Below are 14,439 nucleotides of genomic sequence, written 5' to 3'. Positions count from 1 at the left end.
TTTATTTTTGTTCATTTTAGAACAAACTGGTTTATGTACTTTTACTATTTTCAGCTGCTCTTCATGTAGATCCCTGTTGCAGAATTGTCAGAAGTACCCTTGATATTAGCGGAAAAGGCAGACAAGCATACAGGAACATTCCTGTCAAAGGAAAAGAAAAGACATCTGTCTTCTCTGCTTTCTTGCATGGAGTCCTGGTACATAATTGTTCAAAGAGGATACAAAAGGTTTACTTGAGGAATTTTTTAGAGATGGGTCAAATACTGGAAAACCCCTTGATTTAGTTTGCATTCATTGGGGTCTGCATTTATCCTGCTCACTGCACAATTTTGTTTTTTACAGAATGCAAGAAGCCTTTAGAGTGAGACTGTGCTGTACAACTATATCCCATGCTAACATAGCTAGTCTGCATAGGAGGTAAGTCCTTGTCCCTCATTGCTTGTTTTTGTACCACATCACTGTGGTATTGTCATTAACAGCTTGAAATGGTCCTGAGGACAAAAGGTGACACAGACAGTTGAGATACAAGCAAATATCTCTTTCACATTTATGTGCTTCTATCTTTGTTGCACCGGATACCTTGCACTTTTATCGCCCCTGTCACTGCTGCCCAAGCGAAGTCCAAGGCATCTGTGATGACTGACTGCTTTGGAGCAGAAGGGGAGAAGGAGATACCTGGATTCAGTGATATTTGATGTCACCAACAAGTGATTTCTTTTCTCATAAATCTCAGAACTGAAACCTGAAAAGATAAAGGGCATTGGTGCTGGGGTCAAAGAGACTTTAGATACCTCTGTATCTTTCTCATGTGGAGTCTTGCCAGAAATATCAGGAGAATCACAGATTCCATGAGACCAAGAATCCTTAGGTATTCCCTTGCAGTGATTAAAATCTGAATAGGAAACCCCTGGAATAGATCTAAATATAAATCTATTATTTTCTTGTGAAATAAAAACATTCTTTGTATTGTGTTGAGTAGACACTTCAGGAGCACAGTCCTGTGTGTGTGATGGAGTAAAAAAAAATTGAATCCTCTCTTGAAATTCCAATCTGCATAGGACATCTCTCATCCAAGTGAAAGATTCCTGACACTTAGAAAAGGTTCTGCAAAGATCTGCAAGTCATCTAAATGTAGAAAAGGGCTAAGGCAGATCCAAACACATAAAACCTTAAGAAATGTCTGAAGTCTAGATGGATAGGAATGTGATGATAAGCACCTTTTGAAATCTAAGGTTACTAAAAATTCATAACAGGAAGTAGGTGTAAGAGGTTAATAAAGTTAAGCATTTAGAACTTGGAGATTAACACAAATTGGTTTGGGAAAGAAATATCTGGAACTTGTCTACAGCCATTTTCTTTTTTTGGCACCAGAAACATTCTTGAGTAAACTCCTTTCCCCAGGTGGGAAGGAGGAACAGCTTCTACTACCTCTTGAGACCACATATGACATAGAACAGGAAGAAAAAGAGGGGTCTGATGAGGAAGTTGAGGAGGAATCCCCTGGAAAGTAGTAATTTCCTTCCCCTGCCATTTATATCCTAGCTGGATCATATTTAAGACCATTTGTCTGAAACAATTTTGCCAAAGAGAAAAAAAAATGAGATTAAGATTTTCTGTAAGGGGTGACTACTGTGGGGTGTGGGTGGGGGCAAGGTCCCTTATATAGTCTTTCTGCCCTGTTTGACTGCTCTTTATTCTCTGGGAGGGATGATCCTGCTTTCCTTTTGAAACGTCCCTGCCATTGCATTTTAAACTTCTGCCTACCAGCATTCTACTCTGGGTGTTTATTTTGTTAGTGCATGAGTCAGCATAAAATCCCTTGAAGAGTTTTGAGAATGAGAGCAAAAAAAAATTGAGAGATTCATTGAATCAGCTTACTTTTCTCATAGCATATCTGGATAACCTCTGCAGCAGATGGTCCAGTAATTAAATCTCTATCCAAAGGAGAATTCAAAATTTTATTTTTGACATCTTATGGGAGGGTCTGTGAATACAGACAGGAAAACCTCCTCAACCACATCAAAACCGTACCAGTGGCAACAGCCCTAGAAGTAGTACCTACAGAATGATAAACACCCTTCAAACAATGAGTATTGACATGAGAAATAGAAGCAGGTAAACTACACAATGCAGATTTTACCTCACAAGAGGAAACTGAAGCCAAAACATTCCTTATACTTTCACAATTAGTCAGTAAAAACTTTAACATATGAGCCTGACAATTCAGAATTCTAAAAAAGTCAAAGTTGCAGAAGCATACACCCCCCCCCCCACCAAAGTTAGCAATAGCTTTACCATCCTTATCAGACAGAGAATTATTAGAATTAACAAAATGCTTGCCAGCAGCTGGATTAACTAAAGCAATAGCTACTGGGTCAGGTCTGAGATTAGTGTATAAAAACTTGAAAGACTGAGGAACTTTATACATTATATCTGCTTTCTTAGTGGCAGCAGGATGGTTGTCAGGGGAAAACACAGGCTGGGTCAAACACACTCTCCGAAATCGACAGCAAGGGTGGGGGTGGTTGAGTGAGTGTTCTGGAAATTCCAGTTGTAGCAAAGCATAATATTTCTAACAAGATTAAGAAACCACAGTGTTCTCCCACTGAAAACAATGGTTTGGGTCCATTGTGGAAATAATCTTATAGATTCATAGGGGTTTACTAGGCTAATGACCACAAGGCCCTTTTTAAGCCTAGCCATGCATCCCAAATTTCTGACAATTTCTAGTACCCTTGATGAGTGTAAGCAGGGGCCTGGGACATGAACCATTTACAGGCTGCCTGTGTCCATTAGAGACATAAGTACCAAACCAGGGATGAATTTCCTGTTCCCTATCCAATTGTCCAAGTTATACTTGAATTGGGTTAGGGAGAGTCTCTGCTTTACATACATTGGTAGCCTCTTCCAAAAAAGGGGTAGTCTCTGGCATACATACCTGTCTTTTCAGCAGGTCCTATTTATATCCTAGGCAAGGATTAAGGTTTTAGAGCAAGTAATTTTGGTGTTTGTTTTGCAGACATGCAGGAAGTCCATCAGGGTGAGGTCTGGCAATGCCCTTTATGCCAGGCATAGATCTCCGTTCAGTCTGTAGGTGACAGAATACAGGGTTAGGGCTTTGAAGTGGTCTGCGCAGGATAGGTTACTTATGCCCTGTATTCTTTGAGTGAGGAAACTGTGAAGATTCCAACTGTTGGATGTAACTAGTTAGGTGCCTTCTGAATGAGGCATTGTACTCAGCAATAGGTCTGATGAATGCTGAATACAGTGGGACAATGGCCTCCTTGGACCAAGATGTTCATGAGACATAAAACCTATTTGAACAATGGTTAAATAGCAATTCCATAGGTCCTGATAGGTCACGTTTCATGCTATTTAAAAGGCATCCTACAATACTGTCTGGGCCCATCAATGCAATGTTCTTGGCATTAGATAGAGTATTGAGGATCTGCTATGTAGTAATAGCAGTCACAGTTATATTTGATGGTATTTCCCTCAGGGGAGATTGAGAGAGAGGGGTAAAGTTAGAGCTGAATTTTCAGCCAGTAGGTTTGCTTTATTTTCTGGCTCAATGTAGGTGGCTCCATTAACAATGAGTTCTGCACACAATTGTGCATTGCCTCGGAGGATGTGAAGATAGGTAAAGAATACTTTGTGGTTGTCCCTGGCCCAGAAGATCAAATATGACTTTAATAGACTTTATTTGTCCTCTTAGTTGTTTATTTAATTTGATGAGAGTGCTTTTATGCTGCTGGTTGTTATATCTCCTAAGTTTTGCCATGATTTTCTTCCTTCTCTTATACAGCCTACTCATATTATGATTCCACCAGGATGGCTTGCTTTTTTGAGTTAGTTCTGTATTTCCTCCTGGTGGATAGAGCTGCCTCTATGCAACTCTTATCATACCTGTATAGGGTTTATGTGAACAGTTCTGCATAGGCAGCAATGTTCTCTGGGTTTATGGGGGGCTTGAGATTTAGCCAGGTTATCACTTAATAGTAGGATGTTAGCCTTAGAGTAGTTCCTGAACATTCCAGGGTTAGCTGGGGCTGTAAGTTTTATTTTTACTTCAAAGTAAACTGTTTTGTAGTCTGACTTTACTAGGGAAGACATTAGGGGGGGAGGGTGCAGCACTCTCCCATATTAATGAGGACTAGATCTGATATGTTTGCACCCTTGGTCAGCATATTGACAATCTGGTCCAGGGAGTCTGTGTTTAAAAAATCCAGCAATCTCTGTACCTGCATATTTGGTGTCATATATTATCCCAAGTTTATAGTGGTGTAATTACAGTCACCCATGAATACTGTATTGGGTTGGATGGATGTTATGGGTTTCCTGGATCATAGAGGGAGGCCTACAGCTTCCAAGGAAGTGGTATGGGAATTTTCCTATGGTAATTTGGATGTGGAGAAGCTCAAGTGCATCCTCCTGTTTGACCAGCCTTGAGGTATGTTTATTCTCAGAGAGAATCAGATACACAGAGTCAGCATCATGACATACAGGGATAAAATCTTGATTGTATCACAGGCGATATGAATTTGATAAATGGCTCAGATATACAATGTGATGACAGGGGAGGATAGATGTTTCTGTCTGGGAAAAGTAGGAGGGAGGAAGGGACACATGCATAGGGAACTCAACACAATAAGATTTTCTTTGGCAGAGGTGAGGAATACAACTGCAAAGTGCTTTCTGAGGCTGGAAGGTGTAGCATGCCACCATTAGCCCTTTGAGGAAGTAAGGGGAGGTTCCGTGCAGTCTGCAGATTGCAAAACCACTCACTCATGGGGCAAGTAGGAAAATAAGGTAAAAACACTCTTGGCAGCAGTATGACATGGACCAGGAACTCCTTGATCTCCTAGCTGACTGAGACCCTTATCAGAAAAAAGTCTTGGGAAGAGGAAATGGGTCCACAGTTAGCTGCTGGAGGAAAAAAAGAAGGCAAAAAACGGCCTTTATTCCTACACATTCCACTCTGTTGCTTCCTTTAAAGTCAATGGGCATATTCCCATGTTATCCATACATTGATATAATCGAAGGATACTTTTATCAGAGATAAGTGAAAGCTCCTGTGATGTCAGCATAGGAAAAACACATTTTGCAAAGGATTTTATTTATGAAGCTGCATGTTTATTTATAATATTAGTAGGAAAAATGTTTCACAGCACACTAGGCACCAAATGCCATAATGCAAAATGTAAGTGAACATTTATAAAAATGTTAAAGGGATGCCATGTACACCTCTGTTTACCCTGGGTATACCTGCATTTATAAGAAAAACATATTTTTTTTATGCTGTAAAAATAGCAGCATAGCAAGAAAGATGACAGATCACTTATGAATACACTGGCAATAAGCACAAGACAATGCATTATTGGATACATTAATTCTTAAAACAGCAATACAATATTTTTGTTTTAATTTCAGTAGTATAATACATGTTCACAGTACTTACAGGCTCACACTGTTCTACATCATGTATCATAAGGTGAGTCAATCATCCACAAAGAGCAATACTTTGCGTTCTATGTGGTGCAAAGTTCCCTCAGGTGTATTCAGGTTCTGTGACATCAGTCAAACTATAGATTCTTTAACGAGTAAAAAATTTCAGGGACATAAATTGTACCCTCCAAGATGAGAAAGCTGAAGAAAGTATGTCACCAATTAACACTGTGATCCCAGGGAATGTATCTAAAGCTTTTTTCCTTTCCCAATGAACTCAGCCAGAAAGAACTCTATAATTGATCACAGATACTTCTGAATGCTTTACCCAAGTCCAAAAACGCCACCATTTTGGATTCTATGGACTTCTCTTTGCTCTGCATTAATGTGAGAAGAGCACTAATATGGTCAGCAGTCAAATGACCAGTCACAAATCTCACTTGGGCATCTCCTATACTAGTGGATAAGTCAAGTAGCAATGATTCTAATGTACAGTTTGACATATGTAATCAAGAGAGAACCTTGTCTACAGTTTCCTACCCTTTAATATTCCTTCTCTATCTGAGGTAAACTTCCTATGATAGATAATGTGGACAATGGCTGGATAATGCCAATTATAATGCCACTTAAAACCTCAGTAAAGCCAATGGATAATTTAAATTCAAATATCTTAATTATTGATCTCAGCGATGATACATCTGTCCATGGAGACATTCCCTTTGGTGAGGTATGTATAGCCTTGATAATATGCTCACTGGTGAAGGAAATGTTAATATCTTCACCACATCCAGGATTAATGGAAAAACTTAAAGAGGACTCAAATTTTATGAAGAATATTGGCGTTATACGTGATTTGTAACCATTTTCTCAGAACAAAGATTTTGGTAATATAGAAGGCAGAATCTCTCTCGCTCTCTCTCTTATATGAGTGGACCTTATCCAGTGGCCTAAAGGTTTCCATAATTAATTTGGAACTTCTCTACTTCTTAATACTGAGGGCTAATTATTTGCTCAGAATGTTATTTCCTATCCAGGACTGTAAAGATACTACAACTACAAGCCAGCCTTTTCATTCAGCAGGCACCCAAAGTTTTTCTTAGCCGTAGCACTACTATCTTATCTATGAATTTAGTTTGTGTACAGAGATACAATTTATAATCCATTTAATCTTCAACTTTTATTATGGTCTGATAAAGTTTATTATCAAGCACAAACACTTTACTAGTTGTTACTGTATTCAAAACATGCTTACAAATCTCACAAATTATCCATAAAAAATAGAAAATAGAGCTTGCATACTGTAATACCACTAACCCCTTTAAAGGATACTGCCCTGTTTAAACTGACTACTAGAGGGGAAGCAATCAAAATAAATGATATTACTATGCCATGTTTGTATTGTCAAGTCATGGGCTTTTAGGATGAATATATTCTAGTCTTCTTATTTCTCCTACGAGGCATACAATTCAGTATAACTTGCACTTTTCTCATTAAAAACATTGCTGTGCTGGCCTCAGGAAGATGTTCCTTTCCTTTTGGGAAGTCTATTTCCACATGGAAAGACTTGTATCTGTTCTGATTGGAGATCATAGTCCAAAGAGCTGATGCAGATATACCTTCATAGATTCCAAGATTTCGTAGATTTTCCCGAGCCACTGAGTCTTATGACAATTCACACTCTGACAGCACCCACCTTCATACTAGATCTATTTTCTCCAGGACGGCCATATAGCAGACAATCCCAGAGTAAATTTATGCCTACCAATTCAGTCATCTAGGTTGCATTTAAAGGAAGATAGGGAGTTGCTTAACATCCAAGTGAAATTTATTTATTTATTTTATTTCCTATTTCTTTACCAGGTAGGTGGACTGGTCAACTGATCCCTTTAAGCCACAACCCGGGTTCAAATAGAGGCTAACATACAGAATTAAATGGACATGATTCTAGTGATTTTACATAATAACAGATACAATTATTGTCAAGAAGGAAAATTCCATAGTAATACAGTTAAGGAAGATAATTGCAGTGTAATGTATAATTATATTATGAAACAGTAAACAATTACAATGAACAATGTAAGGGAAAGTAGTATATATAATTTATACATACTATATGCAGACAGATTTTTACAGCTACCAATTTTCCAAAGCAAAGTGCAAACTCATAAGTAGGACAAGAGTCATATACATTATTAACTGCTTTCCATAGGGCATATGGTTCAAAATCGAAGGCATTATGCACGAGATGGGTTTTTCACCTATTATAGTTTTGAAATGATGGCAGAAGAGGAGACTACCATCGTCCTGGCTATTTGTTAGGGAGCAAGGTGGTTCTCTTATTGCTAATTTGGTTCATAAAGGTGGGAAGTATCACATCTTAGTCATATGAAGAGAAAGGAGGCTCTATCAACTACAGGCAGTCATGTCCTTTAAGAGGACATAATGATGATTCTGCGAATCAGCAAGCAGAGTGAATCTGAAGATCTTATGTTCAGTAATTTGTAGTCTTTGGGTATTATATGAATAGTGTAAAGTTACTAAGGGGTTGGAGCATTCAGGTTTGGGAAGTAGCACATTCTTAGCTATGGCTGTTCTGGCTTTTGGCGATAGTAGGCGTGAGTTCTTATAAATGAATTTAAGTTGTGAGAGTACTTCATTATATATGGGTTGTGAATGTAAGTGAATTGTCAAGTGCCATGCTCTAAGTATTTATATTCAGACACTCAAGGGATAATGTTATTCTGAATGCCTTTGAGTAGGATGGGATGTAGGTTTGCTTTCTTTTTGGGAATGGAAAATAACATTACATTAGTTTTCATTGGCTTGTTTTGTCCCAACATCTCCAAAGGCACTGTAATAAAAGTTCCAGATTCTCTTTCACTGGAGAGCCTGGGAATTGGTTCTCAGGAACCGACTTGAGATTAAAGCTTCTGGTTTGCTCCTGATGAGAGAAGGAACAGGGGGATATTATTCCCTGACTTTCCTAGTGACTGTTAATAACTGGAAATCCTGAAAACTGATTATTGGGATCCGGCTTGGGATTAGTGCTACTGCTTAGCTCCTGGTGTGAGAAAGAGTAGAAAGGCACCAATTTCTTCCTGGTTTCTGACTGTGTAGTGTGTGTGTGTGTGTGTGTGTGTGTGTGTGTGTGTGTGTGTGTGTGTGTGTGTGTGTGTGTGTGTGTGTGTGTGTGTGTGTGTGTGTGTGTGTGTGTGTGTGTGTGACTTCACTGAGTGGTCTGATTGCAGTTTTGGTGAAAACCTCTTCAAGACATTTGTGCATCCAGGTGCTGTAGGTTTCATCCAGGGAATCTACCAAGAGAAGACTATAGCAAGTGTACTTAACCCATTAGCATCTGTGTTAATATTATTTCTCAGGAAGCAGCTTGAGGTTAGTGCTACTGTATGCTTCTGGTGAGAAAAGGGGGAAAGGAGCATTGATTCCTAGCTATCTGCAGGTCTGTTGAGACCAATACTATCTCCACTACCAGATAAAGAGCCTCCCTTTAATCACCTAGAAACCTTATAGCCCCTTTAGCACACATTAGTAAGCACCTGAAACTATGGATTTGCTCTTTCCGAATTTCTCTGTAGCCAGCTTGGTTGAAATTGACATCTTGAGACAATCTAGCAATTGTCTCATGTTTACTGACCACCTACTACTTAAACGGATGCACTGTGTAAGAGATATAGCTATACAGTGTTGTCAGTGGCAAATCTCTTATATAAAACCATTGCAAACAGGCTGTCAGTAATGCACAGCCCTACACTATACCTATCACATACAATTACAATACAGACCAAACACATGGACCTACATATGCTAAGTCTCTTAAAAGTAACCTACCTGAACCACAAAAGCCTCCTACATGCAAACTAAGCAACAAGTACCCCACAACCTCAAAAACACTCAACCCAGGCAGCACCCACCAGGAAACATGCATCTAAAGATCTCAGTGTCTCACGTCAAAAACCCATAAGGCAAACCTCCATACAATCTAACATCCTAGTCATAGGTGGCACCACAGTGAAACACACTGATACACCTCTCACCTGGCTGAGTAGTGCCTTACTGGGTGTCAGAATTCACCACATCATGCATGCACTCATGTCCTTGCACCACAAGTATACATATAACAGTTATAGTACATGTGGGAGTAAATAACCTGAGACATACCCTTGGACTATATGAAGGAAAACGTGATGGAGTTCTTGGAAAATGTGACCAAGGCAGGCATGATCATAGCCTTGAGCAGCATTTTACCATCACCAAGAATGATACCTCAATATGAACAAAAAAATATCGACTTCAACAATTGGCTTAGCTTCTGGTGTCATTCAAGGGGTTCCACATATATTAACATTGGAGGAGTTGGTAGACAGTCCTATATGCTATGCAGAGATGGCATGCATCTATCTCTGCAAAGATTTCAAACTTTAGTTAAAACCTTCCCTACCCCATAATATCTTTCTTTCTGCAATGTCAATCTTCAAAAGCTTCCTGCTTAACAAAACAAAATCTGAACAACATAAAGGCGTTACTGATCACTGTCAGGAGTCTGCATAAAAGCTTCACTCCCTACAGGCACTGCTTACTCTAAAATGCATTGATATAGGTATCATCATGGAGACTTGGTACGAGACCACTGACAGCAGCCCATCAGTGCAGGGTTTCAACAACTACCACACGTAAAGGCCCACCACACTATATTAAAACATTAAGTGTTACAGTGTATCTATATCCATAAAACAAAATATCACCTGCAGATTTGTCAGAAAGGATAATGACCTGGAACTCCTGCATGTCCAACAAAATTAACAAAACCACTTATCACATCATAGGACCCCATCTATGTTTCGGAGTCCCTATGCATTAAGTCAAACACCATTCATCTAGGGGACTTCAACTACCCATCCATCAACTGGGAGACTTAACATGTATACCCAGATATTGCTGGACCTCATAAATGCAAACTCTCTGGACCAACTAAGGAAGGCAAAATCCTGGACTTAGTCCTCACCAATATGGGATAGCTTTGCTCCCCACCAGTTATAACTTTTTGCCTCATCAAACTTGACCATAAATCAGTCACAGCCACCATAATGCCAAGCCAGAGGCATCCTCAAATACCTTGGTATTCAGAGATTATGTAAAGACTAATCTATAAAAACTGAATAATGACCTGGCTAAATTCAATATCCCCCTCCAACACGATGACCCCACTGCATCTGTCCCACTCTGGAGGAAAAACAATGTGAGATTTAAAAATAAACACCTGTGGTGGAACCCAAATATAAACAGACTCTATAATAAAAGAAAAAACATTGCATGCAATACTAAATTTAACTATCAAGATGTCAAAATTGCTCTTGCTAAACTTAAGAAACTAGTCCTTGATCAAATCAACCAAAGCTAGATAGAAGTAAAAACAGCCACCCAGGCAAAAGACATCCATAAAACCTTGGGTTAATTATGTCAGAAACCTCAGAAATAATGCTGAGTACTACACAGAGCTAATAATAAATGATATCACCTACTCAGACCCTGTGGACACACCCAGTCAATTAGCTCTAAATTCACCCCCTCTCTCCCCTACATTCCCAGATCACTTACCTGCATCTACAACCCTTCTGAATATCTCAAGAACAAGTGCTTAAAGCAAATTCCTTGGGCCACTCCTTTTTGGCATTTACCTCTTGGAGTTCAACAGACCTGCCACTAGAGATGTACACCAGGATTCAGTCTCGGGGCCACTCCTTTATGGCATTTACTTCTTGGAGTTCAAAGCTAATGTAAAGGTTTGTGACTGATAAGTTTGCAAATGACTGTAAACTTGGTATCATCATAATCTCTCCAGAGGACACCAAGATCCTCCAAAGGGGGGATTTCCCAAACAAATAGCTGATGTCATAACCATGGATTGAAAATTGCATGTCAAAAATGTGCAGTTCCCATCTCTGGCAAACATGACATACCTTGTAGCTATCACATCAACAACACACCCCTGAAATGTGATTCAGTAGTTAGGAACTTGGGAACTTATGTGGACAACAATCTGATCTGTGATCACCATGTATCCACTATTGTAAGCAAGCAATTTTGAACTGCACAGCTTATTAGCAATGGTATGGTGTATAGGTCAAGGGATGTGACCACTCCTCTGTAACTGGCACTTATTGGCCTGATCATCGAGTATAACCCCCCCACCTTCGGTATGTATCTGTCCAAACACTTAATGGAAATTGAACTACCACAGTGCTTTGTCACTAGGAAAATCAATGGTCTAAATCATTAAAACTATACTGACCATCTTAAAGCCTTGTCCTTCTTCTCAGTAACCTTCAGGCTACTGAGGGGTGATTGTTGCCTAAACAGACATTATCGTCTCTGATCTACTACACAGCTGCAAGTCCATTAGTGGAATAAACACCCACTCAAGAGATCTTATTCTCTTTTGCAACATAAATAGAACATGTTGGAGGGACCGATATATAACACACAGAATACCACTTCTTTAGAATCACCTTCATTTCCACATAAAGCAAAGTGCTTCCATTACTCTAGTCAAACATAATCTGGATGAATGGATGGGAAACCACAAATTGATGCCTGGTTTAGCACCCTTGTCCCTTAAGGGTAGAGGTGACTTAGATGTTTTGCTTGGCTTGAGGTTGTTCATAGAAAATCACAAGGACTAGGCTTCTAAAGATCCTCCATTTAAGAGATGCTGTGTTATACACCTATCCATATACTATGTTTTATTAACTATTTGTTAAGATTTAGGTTCCTGTAGTGTTGGCGTTTATATTGGACTTGTGCAGTTGTAAGAGTACCAGGACAGCCTTAGTCTCTTACTGCATGGTGAGGCAGAGATCTCCCCTCAAAAGTCTGCAAGATATTGAATAAAATCATAGAGCTTTCAGCCTCTCTTGGTAGCTCAGGGAATGCAGGCTTGTGACCTTTTTGGTTAGGAAGCTTTTGGATCTTTCTTATTGTTTGATATACTTAGTGAGAGCCAACCCAAAAGGGGGATTTTACTCAATAATCAGTATGAGCAATGCTGAGTATAATGGAATGAATACCTCTGTAAATCTTGATAATATTCCTTTAACAATTAACTGAACTGCATAAAAGGATTTCCTGGTAACTGTTGTCACATGGTGGTCAAACCACAGATAGTTATCAATCCTAGTTCCTAGAGCGTTGATTACATTTTCATTTTGTAATAGTGTGTTATCTATAGAGTATGATGAGGGGAGGGGTTATCTACTGAAAGTAATGATACTACACTTCTTAGCATTTAGTTTGAGCCTATTTTAGCATACCATGGGTTTACTAGAGAAAGTTCATTCTGGATGGTTTGGGTGTCAGAGGCGGACTTAACAACAACAGCATATAGTTTGCATTGTCTGAAAACCTTGTTTTCCAGACATTTTGGCTCTCTGCTTGAAGATCTGAGAAATAAAGGAGGAAAAGGAGATCCCCCACCACTGAGCCCTGATGGACACGATTGTTTGCTTTTATACTTTTTGAAGAGATCCCAGCAACTTGCACTGTGTCTCTATGTTCGGTCTTTCAGACAGTTTGCTGTACATCTTAAGACATATGGATCAGTTTTTTACACATTTAACTTCTCTATAATGCCAGCATGGGAGAATGAAGTCAAAGGTCTTGGGCAGATCAAGGTACACTGTGTGTACTGCATAGGCACCATCTACAGCCTCTGTGACCTTTTTGAAGAAGTTTACCAGGTTCAATAGACAGGATCTGTGCTTCACAAAGCCAGATTGTTTTGGGATCAAGTCAACTAAGATTCTTGATATTGTAGTTTACAAGTTAGTTCTAATATGTTTCATAGCTTTGCAGACATGCCTTGTAAAGTTGATGGATTTGTAACGCCATCTTATAGAGGAACATTACCACTTATCACGCACACAATCAGTAGTTTAGGTTGAACAGTACAAATAGTGTGTCTGCAAAGGCATGTCCAACAGTATCAATTAAGCGGTCAGGCATATTGTCAGTTTCACTGGAGAAAGAATTTTCCTCCTTGATTATCACTTTCTGTAAATGATCTTTAGAGGTAATTGGGGGAGTAAAGGATACAGATATTTCAAGGCTTTGGACAGAAGCCTGAGGTTGAAATTGACATTACATTTGTTGCAAGGATATTGATTAGCAATGTACATTGGGTAGAATGGGAGTTTTTGTTATGAATAAATTCTGGGCAATATACGATAATGTTTTTGTTTACTTTCTAACATAGCTAAATAAAGATTATAACTGTCTTTGACGTCAAGGCTAACCTAAGTTCATGGGCTTCTTTAATGTAGCTGATAGTGTTCATTTATTTCTAATGCTTTTGATATTATCATTGAGAAGGGGGGTTTGGATCTACAAAATTATTTATGGAATCTCTTTCTTTTGCTGTATAGTTTATTTATGGTGGTGGACCACCAGGGCAACTTGTCTTTGAACTTGCTGTGATATTTGGTTCTTCCAGGGACACTTAAATCTATGTGCTTCATTAAATATTTTAACAACTCCCTAGTAAAGCTTGGTGCTGCTTTCTTCCTTGGCAGAAGGATTAAATCACTAATACAGGCATTGAAACTGTTCCCTGTACTTGGGTTTCTAACACATGCACCATCCTAGCAAAGCTAGTACCAATGCAGACTTTTCTGGGTACTGTGATCTTCTATGATTCCTCAGCAAGGACAACGTTTACTGGGTTCCCTAGTCCTATCTTGATGTAACCAGAGTATAATTCTCCAATGTTATCTGTTGGAGGTTTATGGTTGAAGTCAGAAAATCATAGAATCTGCTGAAGTTTGAATTGTTTTTTTTATTTTCAGACTTGACTGCCAACATGACTAGGTTGCAGAACTGGGAAATCAACCTTTTTTTTTTTAAACAGGCCTGACTTATTTCAGTGAAAGCAAACCTTTTTATTGGATTGTTTGGTAATACCTTGTTTAGTAAAGTTCTTGTAGT

This window comes from Protopterus annectens, chromosome 6.part0 (genome assembly GCF_019279795.1).
Source record: "Protopterus annectens isolate FY-2018-M chromosome 6.part0, PAN1.0, whole genome shotgun sequence".
Lineage (NCBI taxonomy): Eukaryota > Metazoa > Chordata > Ceratodontiformes > Protopteridae > Protopterus > Protopterus annectens.
Note: the sequence above shows the minus strand (reverse complement) of the source record.